Source organism: Sorex araneus, chromosome 4, assembly GCF_027595985.1.
Source record: "Sorex araneus isolate mSorAra2 chromosome 4, mSorAra2.pri, whole genome shotgun sequence".
Lineage (NCBI taxonomy): Eukaryota > Metazoa > Chordata > Mammalia > Eulipotyphla > Soricidae > Sorex > Sorex araneus.
The window spans coordinates 218,666,464-218,682,148 of record NC_073305.1 but is presented as its reverse complement, the minus strand read 5'-3'; the positions used below and the strand labels follow the sequence as shown (position 1 = coordinate 218,682,148).

The 15,685-nt window shown below is 62.4% G+C and overlaps 1 protein-coding gene across 1 annotated transcript in view; it reads left to right on the top strand.

Moving 5' to 3' along the window:
* Window positions 1–5,631: 5,631 nt before the first annotated feature.
* Window positions 5,632–15,685, top strand: part of ABAT (4-aminobutyrate aminotransferase) — a 57,419-nt gene continuing 47,365 nt past the window's right edge. The window contains exon 1 of the mRNA XM_004604137.3: window positions 5,632–5,763. The gene's annotated coding sequence lies outside the window, so the exon portion shown is untranslated. The remainder of the gene's footprint in view (window positions 5,764–15,685) is intronic.

Sequence of the window (15,685 nt, the reverse complement as noted above, 5' to 3'; positions counted from 1 at the left end):
ACTCAGACACTGGGTCGCTGATTTTTTTTTTCGGGGGTGGGCACTAGCTCAGTGCTCAGGGCTACTCTCAGTCTAGTGCTCAGGAGTCACTCCTGCTAGTTAGTGCTTGGAGGACCGTGCAGGGCTGAGTATCAGTCAGGGCTGAGCATGCAAAGTATGTGCCACAGCCCCTTTGGCCATCTCCCTGGCCCTGCACTAAACTTGTGGGCCGTTTTATTCATGTGAAGAGGTCAGCCAGGTGGCTGAGTCGGGGGAAGCTGGCTTTGAAGACATTGGGTGGCCGGGGCCAGGATAGCACAGCGAGGAGGGCGTTTGCCTTGTGCGCAGCCAACCTGGGTTCAATCCCTGGCATCCCCCCCCAGCCTCCCTGAGCATGCCAGGAGTGATGCAGAGCCAGGAGTAATCCCTGAGCATCCCTGGGTGTGACCCAAAAACAGAGGAGAGAGAGAGAAAGAAGGAAAAGGAAGAAAGAAAGAAAAGAAAGAAAGAAAGAAAGAAAGAAAGAAAGAAAGAAAGAAAGAAAGAAAGAAAGAAAGAAAGAAAGAAGAGAAAGAGAGAGAGAGAAAGAGAGAAAGAAAGAAAGAAAGAAAGAAAGAAAGAAAGAAAGAAAGAAAGAAAGAAAGAAAGAAAGAAAGAAAGAAAGAAAAGAAAGAAAGAAAGAAGAAGGAAGGAAGAGAGAAAGGAAGGGAGAAAGGGGCTGGAGCGATAGCACAGAGGGGAGGGTGTTTGCCTTGCATGCAGCTGACCCGGGTTCGATTCCCAGCATCCCATATGGTTCCCTGAGCACTGCCAGGGGTAATTCCTGAGTGCAGAGCCAGGAGTGACCCCTGTGCATCGCTGGGTGTGACCCAAAAAGAAAAAAAAAGGAAAGGGAAGAAAGAAGGAAGAGAGAAAGGAAGGGAGAAAGAGAGGAAGAGAGAAAGGAAGAGAGAACAGAAGAGAAAAAGAAAGGAGGAAGGGAGAGAAGGAGGGAGGGAGGGAGGGAGGGAGGGAGGAAGGAATCGTGGCAGGAAGACCCAGTTCTCCTTCAAAGGACTGCACCTCTGCCTTCCCACCCAGAGCTTCTGGAATTATCTGCATCCTTGAACCCAACCACAGTGGCAAGCAGGACCGAGAAGCAGCTCTCTGCCTCTCCCCCCTCCCCTGGACAGGCCCTCCCCTTCCTCCCCGTTCACGGACTGTCCGTCTCGGGTGGGGCTCGGGTTAACCCGCTTGGCTCGGGTTGAAGGAAACCCTCCAAGACTCACGGGCCGGGACACACGACACATCCCGCTCGCCGGAGGACTGGGTCCACCAGAGACCTGAGCGGAGCGGGGGTTTCTGCCCGGGGCAGGGCCCCTTCCCGTCTCTTCCTCTGACCTGTTCTTATTCCTTGTTTCTTGGCGGGTCCCTTGGAGCAGGGCGGGGCCGGGGCCGCCTGCGTGGAGAGAGGCGTTTGCTTTGCCCTTATCGCAGATCTCAGTATCTTCCCACTAATCCTGGGATGCCAAGAGGCCGCCTGGCCAGAGAGCGGGTGCCAGGGTTCACGGGCGGCCCGCAGGAAGGAGCCTCTGTCTCGCCAGACGCCCGCAGCGGGGCTGGGACAGGCCCTCGCACCGAGCATGCGCGTGGGTAGCAGGAGTCCCGGGTTGGGTCCCTGACGTCCCTCCCCCACCCGCCACCCGCACCACAGTGCTGCAGGGAGCAACCCCCAGAACCACCAGGCGCATCCCCCAAAAAAATAAATAAATCTCTTGGCAGACTGATGGATGGAAACGGATTTTTTTGTATTTTGTTTGTTTGGCTTTGGGGGTCACACCTGGCGGTGCTCAGGGGTACTCCTGGCTCTGCACTCAAGAATCACTCCTGGAGGTGCTTGGGGGACCCTCTGGGATACCCGGGATTGAACCCAGATATGCCGCAGGAAAGGCAAACACCCTCCCGGCTGCGGCTGCACTATCACGTTAGCCCCAAGCTGTATGTTCTTTTTTTTTTTTTTTTTAAATTATTGAATCACCGTAAGATATAGACACAAAGCTTTCATGTTTGAGTTTCGGTCATACAGTGATTGAACACCCATCCCTCCACCAGTGCACATTCCCCACCACCAAAATCCCCAGTATCCCCCTCCTCCATCCCACCCCTCCCCCTGCCTCTATGGCAGACAGTTTCCACAATACTCTCTCTCTGCTTTGATTACATTCAATATTTCGACACCAGGCCCACCAGTATTATTTGAAATTTTCCCGCCACCGCTCAAGACTCAAAAAGGCAATGCTAGGCAATGTATTTTGTATGGCTTCTTATGAATAGCATAAGGTCCTGGAATTCCAAAATTTTAGATAATTAGGGTGAAGATAGATGGTTGACAACTATATCACCTCCGCTTCGCTGATGACATGGTTCGAATAACACCAAACATTAGCCAAGTGGCACAAATGCTGGCCGACTTCAACCACGAATGTGGAAAGGTCGGATTGCAGCTGAATCTTATTAAGACAATGTTCATGAAAAACGAACTAGTGCCTGATGTTCCATTTACTCTCAACGGAACAAACATCTCCGAATGCAGCAGCTATGTGTACCTGGGTCGAGAAATCAACATGAGGAATGACTTGGCGCCAGAACTGCACAGGAGGAAGAGAGCAGCGTGGAACGCCTTCAAGAGCGTCAAAGAAGTGGTTAAGAGGACGAAGAACCTCCAACTCCAGGCACATCTTTTCGACTCCACCGTTCTCCCTGCACTAACATACGCCTCAGAAACCTGGGCCCTACGCAAACAGGATGAGAACGGCTTTTTGGGCCTCCCAAAGAGGAATCAAAAGAGCTATGCTAGGAGTATCACGTCTCACTCAAGTGAGAGAAGGAATCTGGAGTTCTGACCTCCGTTGACGGTCAAGAATCAGGGACACTGTCTTGTTTGCCAAGACATCAAAAATCAGATGGGCCGGACAAGTAATGCAATTCAGAGACGACCGCTGGACTAGAGCTGTTACCAGCTGGATTCCACGGGACGTCAAAAGACCGCGTGGCCGCCCACCTACAAGATGGTCAGACTTCTTCACCAAGACCCTGAACAAACGGTTTGAGGCTCTTCATGTTCCTGGAGCAAGCAGACGACTCCACTGGGCTACACTAGCATGCGACAGGGATGAATGGAGACGTTACTGGCGCCCACTTGAGCAAATCGATGAATAATGGGATGACAAGTGATACAAGTGAATCAAGGGTCTGGAGAGATCTCTGCAGCCAGTGGCTTGGTTCCAAGATTCTTCTGTGTGTCTCTGGGTCATGGCCGTTAAGAAGCTTAAATAGTAGCTGGGGGCAGTTTGTGGGCGTCAACTCAGGGTCCCACTGGGGCGGGGCAGGGGGGGGGACGAGAGGGCCCGGCTCACCCCTTGTCCCATGAGGCCTTGTACCTGGGCTTCTCACTAGGCTCTGGAAGCTGGTGGCCGCCAGGATTCCTAGGGGGCAGGCGGAGGGACAGCACCTGCTCCCATCTGGAGTATCACTGTATCACTGTCGTCCCGCTGTCCATCGATTTGCTCGAGCGGGCACCAGTAACGTCTCCATTCGTCCCTGTCGCGTTCAGGGTCAGGGGAATGAGGCCCATTATTGTTACTGTTTTTGGCATATCGAATGTGCCACGGGTAGCATGCCAGGCTCTCTCGTGCGAGATTCTGCATAGCTCTCTTCCGGCAGCTTTGTTTTATAATCTCTGGATCTTGGCCATTGATGGGATTACATGGCGCCCGGGGGGCAGTTTGTGGGTGACTGCCACTGTCACTGTCATCCCGTTGCTCATCAATTTGTTCGAGCGGGCACCAGTAACGTCTCTCATTGTGAGACTTACTGTTACTGTTTTTGGCATATCCAATACACCACGGGTAGCTTGCCAGGCTCTGCCGTGTGGGCATGATACTCTCGGTAGCTTGCCGGGCTCTCTGAGAGGGATGGAGGAATCGAACACGGGTCGGCTGCATGAAAGGCGAACGCCCAACCGCTGTGCTATCACTCCAGCCCAGCTACTGGAAAACCGGGGATCTGGGTGGAGGAGGCCCAGCCCCAATCCCAGCAGGCTTGGAGATCTCAGCCCCGGGTCCCGCATACCTGGGTTCCTCTGCTGGTTCCTTCATGGGTGAGGCTCATCCGAGCGTGTGGAGAGTGGCCTTGAGCACGGCTGCGGCTGGGTTCTGAGAGTTTTCGCCTTCTGGGGCTCTGCTTGGGGCGGGGGGGGGGAGACTCAACCCTCCCCCCTCGGAGGAGGCCCAGTGAAGACAGCCTGGCGCAGGGGCAGGAGGTTTGGCCCCAATCTGGGCAAAAGCGGCCTGGGGCGAAGTCCGGAGGCATCTCTGCAGCGAGCTGCTGGGTTCTGAGGTTCTTTCGTGTGAAGCTGCATGTTCTGGACCGGTGGGAGTCTGGCCCCTCCGTCTGTTCGTTCCCCTGGAGGGCTTGGGTGGTGCCAGGGCTTCTGGTGGCCAGACGCAGTGCCTTCCTTAAGCCAGGGAATGCCTGTGTTCTCTCCAGCCAACCCACACGGTCCATGCACTAATACCCGCACTCACGCCGTGGTAATAACTGCTCACTTTTTCTTCCGGGGGTCACACACTGCAGTGAGCAGCGGGTGCCCTCCTGGAGGTGCTGGGAGACCACTGCAGCTGGGGCCTTGAGCCCAGGGCCTCAGGCCTGCAGGGGGTTTTCCCAATAACCTACACTCCCTCGGGGGCTGGAGCTACAGTACAGCAGGAAGGGCGCTTGCCTTGCACCCAGCCCACTGAGGTTCAATCCCTGTCACCCCATAGAGTCCCTGGAGCCCGGTCAGGAGTGATCCCTGAGGACAGAGCCAGGAGCAAGCCCTGAACACCACCGGGACTGGGCCAAAAACTTGTATGTTTTTTTTTTTTTTAATGTGTGTGTGTGTGTGTGTGTGTGTGGTTAGGAACCGCTATGCACGGTGCCAGGGATTGAATCCACATCAGCTGCGTCCAAAGCAAGCACCCTACCTCCAAGCCCTGTACACAGAATTTTAATTTTGGTCAAAAGTGCCTTCAGCCGGCACCCCTCCCCCCACCCCCGTCTCCCTCCTAGCGGGGAAGGGGGCACCGCTGTCGCATGCCCTGTAGGGAGCCTGGAGAGCAGGAGTCGCCCCTGGCCCAGGGCCCTGGCCAGGCTCCCACCCCCCACACAGGCCGTTTTGTCTGATGAGCTGGAAGGCGGTTTGTGGGAGGTCTGAGCCGGGGCCCTGCGGGATGGGGGGCGGCGTGGGGGTGCTCCTTCCGCTCCCTGAGCACGGAACCCCAGCCTCTAGGCCCGGATCTGGGCCGCAGGCTGCAGGTGGGGCGGCTGGGGGTCCAGCCAAGGGTGAGGGGGTAGGTCTGGGTCCAATCCCCCGCCCCCCTCACTTCCTCCAGCGATCCTCCCCCTCCCTCCCTCCAGCCGGCCTGTGGGGGAGGGGTCCCGGGCCTGCGTGGTCCTCACCCCCCGGGGCCGGATTGCAGCCCTCGAGGTCGCTCCTGGGGGGCCCCCCTGGGCTCTGCACCCGCGGGGGCCGGACTCTGCCCCCGCCCCGCCTTCCTCCTCCCCCCTCGGGGGCGGTGGCCCGGAACGGGCGCGCTGATTGGCTGGAGCGCGAGCCGGGGGCGGGGGCCGGCGTGCCTGATTGGCCGGCGCGGCTGGGCGGAGCCGGGGCGGCCCGCGAGTCGCTGGGGGAAGCCGGGCAGAGCCGGAGCGAGCGGCGCGCGGAGCCGGTGCCCGGGGACCCGCACGGCCCAGCCCAGCCCGGAGGTAAGGCGGGCGCGGGGGGCGCGTCCTCACGCCCGGGGCCCAGGCCCGACCCCGCGGCCTGCCGCCCTCCCTCCCCGGGGGCAGAACTGCGGGTGGGGGGCGTCTTCCCCCCGGAGCCGGGTCCTGGGCCCGCGCCCCCACCGGGGACCGGGACGCGTCGCCAGCCCCCCCCCCCCCAGAGCCGCATCGCTCCCCGCTTCTTTCGGAAACGGGGACCCCCAGGCTGCAGGAATTCATTCTCTGCCCTGAACGACCCCTCGGCGTGGACTCTGACCCCCCACCCCGCCCCCCGCTAAAGTGGGGTCTGGTCCGCCCCGGCTTTCTAGGGCTCCTTTCCTTTGGAAGATAGGTGCCCCCGCTTCCCCCCTCCTAAAAAAAAATAACGAATAAGTTTGGACTCGCCTCCCCTCAGTCCCTGCTTCAGATGCTGGGAGGGGGGAGCAGCTCAGCCAAAGCCCCCCACCCCACCCCCTTTCCCTGGGGAGCGGAGGTCCCGGGCAGCTGGGAAGACCCCCCCAGCACGAATCCACAGGGAGGCCTGCCTACGCGGAGACTGCCCCCAGGAAGCTCCCCTCCCCTCCCCTGCTGAAGGCAGCGGGTGTCCACCCTAGGCGAGGGGGCTAGGCCTCCTCTGACCGGCGCCCACCTTCCTCCACCCCTCTCCGGCTTTTCACCAAAGTGCCACCTGCTAAGGCTCTTCCTGATCCCCCCCAGCTCCATCCCACCCGGCTGTACCACCCGAGTCCCATCTTCCCCTCTGGCTGTGCGGGCGATGGGGCCGGAGGAGGGACTGAGTGAGGTTCAAGCCCTTCAAGGGGCCCCAGAGCTAGGAACCCCTCCAGGACCCTCCTGTAAGTGGGGCCCCGGGAGGGAGCAGAAATGCCCACCCCCCCAACCCCCCCCAGGCATTGTGCAGAATAGCTTCCCTGGGACCATCCGGGGCCAGGGGCCGATTGCCCCTGGGGGCTCCCCAACCCCCAGCACTGGTGGGACATTGCCTGAAAGATTTCCCCAGGCCCTGGGCCAAGAGACGTCACACGGGCCAGAGAGGTTGCACGGGCCAAGGAGGTTGCACGGGCCATGCTCTGGGCAAGGGATGGCGTTGACTGCGGTGAGGAAACTGGACAGAGAGACAGGGCCTTGGTGACCATGGGGCCAGGGGGCAGGGGACAGGCCGTGAAGGGCCCTGGGGGTGCAGTGTGCGTCTCCTGTGCCCCCAAGACCCTCCAGGTCACCCCCAGAGACCTTCTTGGGCTCTCGCTAAGATGCCGCCACCCGCACAGGACAGCTGAGCCGTGGGGGGGGGGACTTGCTCAAGGTCACCCGGGCAGTGGGTGGCAAGGCTGGTGCCGGGGTCTGGGCCGAGTGCTCTCGCCCTTGCCTCGGCCGCGGGCATTGCTGTGTGCCCACCCCGACCCCCTCTCAGGAGGGGCGGAGGCCCGGGAAGCCCCACACAGCTGCCCGGGAAGGGCCAGGCCGGAAGTCAGCCCGGGGCCCCCGAAACAGACTGCGCACCCCGGAGATCCTTCCTGCTGAGCCCGGGGTCAGACCTGGGCCGACCGTCGGGTTTGCAGACGGGGGGCTGTGGCAACGCTGGGGGGCCTCGGCGGCTGTGGGAAGCATCCGGGATTGTTGCGGGGACGGGGAAAGGTACCAGGAGGTCAGAGTCCCCCACCCTGGGGCTCCCCTCCGACCATCTGCAGCCCTGGCCCCCCAGAGTTGCTCGGAGCCTGGGGCGGAGGACAGGGAGAGCCGGAGCCCCCGTGTCCTGGCCCCCCCCCAGCTGGGCCGGGCAACCGGGTTCCAGACATGGGGGGCGGGGGGGGGCTCCCCTCCCTCCAGCCCGGAGGATCACGGCCAGGCTCAAGGCCCCAAGATGGAGTTGGGAGCTTGAAGAGTTCAGAGACAGACGGAGGTGCAGGGGGGAGGGGGACTCCCGACGGCGCCGGGGCGGGGGGGGGGGGGGGTCTGGCGAGGAGATCCTGAAGGCCCCAAATGCGGCTCCGCCCGCCGTGTCCAGCCCCGCGTGGAGGGAGCTAAGCCGTGTCCCGGCCCGCACCGCAGGCCCGCTCAGGGGCCGGGGCAGAGTTGCAAGTGCAAGGTCACAGAGCCGGGGGAGGGGCGCTTTCGGGGAGACTCGCCCCCAGGGGTCAAGACCCCGGGGCCCTCCTGGGGACAGAGGGTACGGGCGTGCGCCCCCTGCCTCCCGCCAGCCGCCAGCTGGCACGCAGCTCCTGAACCCGGGTCCCCCTCTCTGAGTCCGAGTCGGGGGTGCCCGGTCAGGAGGTGCCGGAGCAGGGCTGCAGCCTCCCTGGCTGGCGTGCCCCGTGCCCCCGGGTGCCGGCAGGAAGCCTGGTGCGGACTCCCCCGGGCTGGGGTCACCCCCGGGCTGTTCTCTCAGGGTGGGGGGGTGCCCGGCCGCCCCTCCCCAAGTGGAAGAGGAAGACTCCACTCGCCGAGGTCGGAGTCCAGGGGACTATCAGGGCCGCACCCCTGCCGCTCCCCGACACCCCTCCTGCTGGAGGTCCCAGAGCCGCACCTGTGGAGAGTGGGGTCAGGGGTGACCTCCTTCCGGCACCTTCTTCAGAAGGTCACTGGGCCCAGGCATGGCCCTGCTGGACCCTGGGCCCAGCCACCCGCTGCCGGGGCCCGGAAGAGGCAGGGTGGGGGCGTCCGGGCTGGGGTGCTCTGGGGCACCCCCAGAGTGTCCCCGAGGGAAAGTGAGCCCAGAGGACTCTGCGACGGTTATTTGGTGAGAACAGGCTGCAGGAGAGGTCGGTCCCCTTGGCCGGGGCGGGGCGGGACCCTGAGACGCGTCTGGCTCTGGGTAGGACTAGGGTGCAGGGGCTAGAGACCCCGCAGCCAGCTTCCCGTGTGCTGAAAGCCCAGCAAAACTGAGTGCACGGGGTGGGGGCGGTGTCCACACATACACACGCACGCACACACATGCATGCACACATGGCATATGCACACACATACACACAGGTACAACATGTACAAACATACATGTGTACACATGCACACACATACACATGCACACATGTACAGACATGCACACATGCACACACGCACACACAGCAGCAGGACAGGTGGGGTGGACTGTGTGCCCCGTACACGCTTCCCTGCGTCCTGCCACACCTGCCGGCCCTCAGGGGCCTGGCTCGGGGGCTAAGGCAGGAGCTGCTGCCGCCAGGCGGGCGGGGGCAGGGAGACCCTTTGCAGACTGTGGAGGGCTCAGGTGCCCCGAGACCCACTGCCAAGTCCTGCACACGTACACACCATACACACCACACACGTGCAGACACATATGCACCGCACACTGCACACAACACACACATACACACACACTCTGCACACATACGCACCATCCACACACCACATACGCACATAGATACCATACATATGCACACAGAGTATACATACACCTCACACCTGCACATATACCATGTACACACATCACACAACACATATACACACCTGTATACATACCACATATGCACATCACACATGTATATGCACAGACATGCCACATACCTGGATACACCACAAATGTGTGCACACATAAGCACCACATACTGTACACACACGACATGCATGCACACACATCCTGCACATGGATCACACACATACACACCACCCATGTGCACATAGATACACACATGCACATACACCACACATACACCTCACACCTACACACATGCCATATACACATTATATATGTAGACTACATGCATACACACCTGCATACGTACCACATACACATACCACACATGTACACAGGTAGACATGCGACACACATGTATATACCACACATGTGTGCACACACATGCACCACATACATGCATACACCTTGCACATGTACCGCACACGTATGCACCATCCATGCCCCAGACACGTGCACATAGATACCACACACATGCATATACCACACGCCTACACATACACCACATATATCACATGCATAGACATGCCACACCTCTCCATACCACATACATGTGCACACATATGCACCAGACACTGCACACACCACATGCATGCATACACACCCTGCACATTTACCACACACGTATGCACCATCCATGCACCACACATGTGCATGTAGGTACCACACACATGCACACATACATACAGCACACACCTCGTGCCTGCACATATATCACATACACATATCACACAGTACACCACGTACATATACACGCCTATGCACACCTGTGCACGTACCACATACACACAATACATACATAAACTTGCCACACACCTGTACACACACACACACACACACACACACACAGGCCTGCCTGCCTACGGCGAGGTGAATCTCTGGTTCTCCTTCCGAGCAGTCGCGGCCGATGCCGCCCCCCCTCCCCCCGGCTGCCGCCGTCCCGCCGCCGTCCCAGCTCCTCGCCAGCACTTGTTCTTCTGCGGCTGGTGCTGGCGACCTTGCGCCTCATGCCGCCTGGGCCGTGCGGTGTTTGGGTTCGCGTGTCCCGGTGCTGGGGCCTCCTGGGTCTCGGGCCTCCTCGCTGCGCGTTCCTGTCGGGCGCCAGCGGGGCTCTGGGGACGCCGCCGGCCCAGACCTGCTCGGGCACCCCCAGCGGTGCCAGGCGCGGGGCCAGCCTCGGGGCCGCTCACGTGCCAGGCGCGTGCTTTACCCGACCCCACCTGCGCTTCCGTGTCCCTTCTGCCTGTGCGTCTGACCACGTGCCTGGGCCCTGGGCCCTGGGTCGGGGGCCGGGGCAGGGAGCGGGACACCCAGGCCGGGCCAGAGCGCTCTGCCCTCCGGCCGTGCCGCGTCCCGCAGCCCCCCACGCTGCAGGGGATTCCGTGTTGCAGGGTGGGTGGCGACACCCTCAGCCCTGCCCGCCAGGAGCCAGCGGGCCGTTCCACAGCAGCCGCCAAACACTCCAGGCAGGTATGGGCACGGGGCGGGGGGGCCGGGGCGCTGGATCATGTCACAGGGACTGGGGACGGAGAGGCCGCGGCGGGGACAGAGGCTGGCTGGGTGGGCAGGCTCCTTTGTGGGCCGGGCGGTTAATGGGCGCGGGTGTGAATGGACGGGTGAATGAACAGGCCCCGTCGGCGGGGCTGGAGGCACGCCTGCCGCTGCGGCGGCGGACAAAGCGCCATTCTCCCAACCGGAACATTCTACCCTTCCTCCCGAGCACAGCAGCGCTCACACTGCAGGGCCAGGCTTGCCCGGGGAGGGGCCGGAGCCCTAGGGCGGCGGGGAGGGCACTGGCCTCGCACGTGGCTGACCCGGGTTCAATCCTCGGCGCCCCTGTGGTCCCCCCCAGCCCGGGCAGAGGTAACTACCCCTGAGCATCGCCGGGTACGGCCCCCAAACAGCCAAACAGCCAAAGAACCGCCCGGCAGCTTTGTTAGGGCTGACGGCCCCTCCCCTGGCACTCCTGATCAGGCTGCCCGTGGCGGGGTCCCTGCTGTTGGGCGAGGCGAGATGGAGCTGGGGGGGGGGGGCTCGTGGGAGCCAGGAGGGACCCACACCACCGATACGGTGCCAGGAGTAGCACCCCAGCGTAATCATATACCAGGGAGAAGGAGAGAGAGAAGGAGAAAGAGAAGAGAGGGATGGAGGGAGAGAGAGGGAGGGACAGAGAGAGGGATAGAGATAGAGAGGGAGGAGGCAGAAAGGCAGAAAAGAGAGAAAAGAGGGACAGAGAGGAAGGGAGAGGAAGAGAGAGGGAGGGGAAGGGAGAGAGAGGGAGGGGGAGAAAGAGGGAGGAAGGAAGGGAGAGAGGGAAGGAGAAAGAAGAGAGAAGAATGGAATAGAGGGAGAGGGAGGGACAGAGATAGAGGGAGGCAGAAAGGGAGAAAGAGAGAGGAGAGAGGGACTGAGGGAGAGAGAGGGAGGGAGAGAGAGGGAGGAAGGAAGGGAGAGAGGGAAGGAGAAAGAAGAAAGAATGGAATAGAGGGAGAGAGAGGGAGGGACAGAGATAGAGGGAGGCAGAAAGGGAGAAAGAGAGAGGAGAGAGGGACTGAGAGGGAGAGAGAGGGAGGGAGAGAGGGAGGAAGGAAGGGAGAGAGGGAAGGAGAAAGAAGAAAGAATGGAATAGAGGGAGAGAGAGGGAGGGACAGAGATAGAGGGAGGCAGAAAGGGAGAAAGAGAGAGGAGAGAGGGAGAGAGAGGGAGAGAGGAGGGGGAGGAAGGGGGAGAGAGGGAGAGGTCTAAAAGCCCCCCTACACACCAGGGGATTCTCCAGGCTCATCGTGGGGGGGTCTTGGGAGTAGACCGAGGTCCCAGCTCATTCCCCAGCCCTGGGGGTGGGGCAGGAAGAGATGGGGAGCGCGGGGAGGGTGTTCTCAGCAGGGGGTCACCGGGAGCTGCGGGGAGGGGGGACGGGGGGCGCCCTCCGAGCCCAGGGCACCAGCAGCGCCGCGGCCTCTGCAGACGCATAAGCGACGTCCGTGCCCCGTTTTTATCTGTTCCTTTAGCGAAGGCGCCCGCACAGCCCGTGTCAAGCCGGGCGCGGCGGAGGAGCGTGGCGTGACCGACGCAGACGGAGACAGGAAGTGGGGGGGGGTCTAGAGGCACCTGCTCGGCCCTCAGTCCCCGACTCACCGAGCACCGGGGACAGTGGCTCCTGGTGAAGAGCAGAGCTGAGAGCACGGCGGGGCTGACCCGCGTCCAGTTCGGGGTGGTCGGCACCTCCCCTGCCAGGCCACCCTGCGGGGGTGGGGGGCCTTTTGGTTTTGTCTTTTTTTCTGGGGGGTCACACCCTGCAGTGCTCAGGGGTCACTGCCGGCGGTGCTGTGGGACGCCGGGGATCGAACCCAGGCCGGCTGAGTGCAAGGCAGACGCCCTCCCCGCTGGTCTATGGCTCCAGCCCCCTGGGTGGGAGGCCTGGGGGGGTGTAGGGAGACAGCTCGTGCAGGCCCAGCCCCGTGAAGCCAGGGTGAGTTTGCACTCGGCCCCGCAGCCCGGCGAGGCCTGAAGGGGTTTGGAGGAAGGCTGGAGGGAGGAAGGTGTTTCTAGAAGCTGCGTGTGCGGTGGGACAACTGCGGAAGGGGCCAGAAGCCTGGGAAAGACCCCATCGTGGGCGGGTAACGGGGAGCCCTTGCCTCACGCGTGTGAGGACCTGGTTCCATCCCCGGCCTCCAAGGTCTATAAAAAAAATCAGATTTTAAAATCAGAGTGTGGGGGGGCTGGAGTCAGAGCACAGCGGGGAGGGCCTTTGCCTTGCACGCGGCCGACCCGGGTTCAATTCCCAGCATCCCATAGGGTCCCCCGAGCACCGCCAGGAGTGATTCCTGAGTGCAGAGCCAGGAGGAATCCCTGTGCATCGCCAAGTGTGACCCAAAAACCAAAATAAAATAAAATAAAATCAGAGTGTGGGGCTGGAGCGATAGCACAGCGGGGAGGGCGTTTGCCTTGCAGGCGGCCAACCCGGGTTCGATTCCCAGCATCCCATAGGGTCCCCTGAGCATCGCCAGGAGTTAATTCCTGAGTGCACGAGCCAGGAGTGACCCCTGAGCGTCGCCAGGCATGACCCGAAAAGCAAAAAAAAAAAAAAGAGGGTGTGGAGGGCACGGGCGGGCGACCTAGGGTGTGACCGGGCACTCGCGCTTCCCTCCTGGGGCACAGAGCGGCCCCCTGAGGGCCAGTGGGGTGTGTGGCCACCGTAGTCCACTCGCGTCTCTCGTGCCATGGAGGCAGCCAGGGAAGGGCAGGCGTGCAGATACCGTTTCATTTGCAGAAGCAGGTGGGGCGGCTCAGAGCTGGTAGACCCTTGACCGAGAGCCACGGGGAGCTGGGGCAGCCCTCGGGGACCCCCATTATCACCGCCCCCGCCCCCCACCGCAGTCCTTCCCAGGGCCCGGGAGATGAGACAAAGGCTGAGGCCAGCCTGTAGTTGGGCCCAGTTTGAACCCTGGCAACCCCTGGTCCCCGACCGGCCCCCACCCAGCAGCACTGGGGTGACCCAGGACACCCCAGCACCAGCTCCTCGGGCCGCGCATGGACCCGGCAGCTGGTTTGACAGCATCCACAGGGGTCTCCAGAGGGCCGCGCGCCCAGTGCGGGGAGACCCCAGGAAGGTCAGACTCAGCAGGTCGGTCCCCGCCGCCTCCTCCCGCCAAGAGAGCAACGCAGCACACATAGCCGCCTCCTTCTGCGCGGGACCCAGGCCGGGGATGGGGGGGCTGGGGGCGCCCTGGCCCAGCCCTGAGACGGGCGAGGGGGGGGAGCAGGACTATAAAGCCGGACCCGGGGAAGCGCGGGGGATGGTCCCGGCATGCGCTGCCATCCTCAGCAAACGGCCCCCACATGCGTGTGCCCAGCGTGTGCCGAGCGTGTGCCGAGCGTGTGGGGCGCGGGGCCAGGTGTGCAGTGGCTCCTCTTTGCCCCCAGAGGGCAAGACAGGTGTGTGGCGGGGCGGGGGGGGGAGGTCCAGAGGGACACCTTCCCCCCCACTTCGTTCTTGGTCCTTGTAGAAGCAGTGCAAGGCTCCAAAACCTGTGCTCAGCACTGAGCCTCGAAGATGCCTCCGGGGGTGGCCGCTCGCTGGGGTGGCCGCTCCCCCAAACAGACGCACAGTGGGAGCAAACGCCAAGGAAACTGGTTTTGCGAGGAACGAGGCGGGGGTCGGGCAGGGCTGCTGCCGCGGCGCTGGGGTGTAGGACGGTGGCAAGATTCATCTTCTCGGGGCCGGAGCCATGGCACAGCGGGGAGGGCGTTGGCCTGGCACGCGGCTGAGCCGGGTTCGACTCCCAGCATCCCATAGGGTCCCCCGAGCACCGCCAGGAGGGATTCCTGAGTGCAGAGCCAGGAGGAACCCCTGAGCATCGCCGGGTGTGATGCTCCAAAAGGGGGAAAGAAAAAAAAAAAGAATTTCACCCCCAGGCATGATTCTGAAGCGTCCCTCGGTCCACACCCGCTGAAACGCTGATTGCCAAACCCCGAGTCCCTCGTGCTGGGCATCGCCTGTTTTTTTATTCTTTTAACCTGGCAGCCAGCATGGGCTCCGGCTGGCTCTCGCCCCGTGGGGTAATTGAGGTTTCTGTCCGGATCCGTGCCGGCTGGGTGGTTGCGCAGCCGGGGGAGAGGAGGAGAGCGGCACGCACCAGCCCTTAACTCCCCCTCAGTCAGGCCCGAGCAGCCCGTGTCCCCGGCCAGCCCGGCCGTGGGGTCTCGGGGCTGGCCCTGGGCACTCACCGCAGGCACAGCTGGTTCTCCTCGGCGGCCCACGGCCCGGGTGCCTGTATCCTGTGGCCGGTGAGAGACGGTCCAGATACCGAAACCCCCCGAGGCGGGACAGAGCTGCCTCACCCCTGCCTCGGACCCGCTCCCTGGGCCCAGAGGGAAGACCTGACGGGCGGGAGCAGGAATCTCGCGTGCTGGGAGTCTCGCTCCGTCACGGTGTCGTGTGGGCCCCCTGAACACCGACCGAGCCAGGAGAGACTCCCGAGCACTGAGAGCAGTGTCCCTAGGAGGTCAGTGAACAGGTCCCTCCGTTTCAGGATGGGGGGCCACAAGGCTCCAGCCTGGACCTGGGGCCTCTCGCACGCAAGACGAATGATCACACACCCCCCCCCCCCGCCCCGAGCAGCCTCCCCGCCCGTCCCCGCCGCCGGGCGGGGTTTCAAGGCTGGACTCTGTCGGCGAGGCTGGAGAAGGCCAGAGCGGGTTCTAGAGCCGGGAGGGGGGTGCGGGTTTGTTCTGTTGGTTTGTTTTGGCTTTCTTGGGTGATGCTCGGGGCTTGCTCCTGGCTCTGCACTGAGTAATCACTCCCGGCGGTGCTCAGGGGACCCGGGGGGGGTGCCAGTGATCGAACCCGCGCCAGCCACCTGCAAGGCAAACGCCCTCCCCACTGGGCTGGCACCGAAGGAGGCAGAGGGGAGCCGGGAGGGGGCCCCCAGGGCTCGAGTGCGGCTCTGGGTTCAAGCCCCGGCAGGGCCTGGGCAGCCA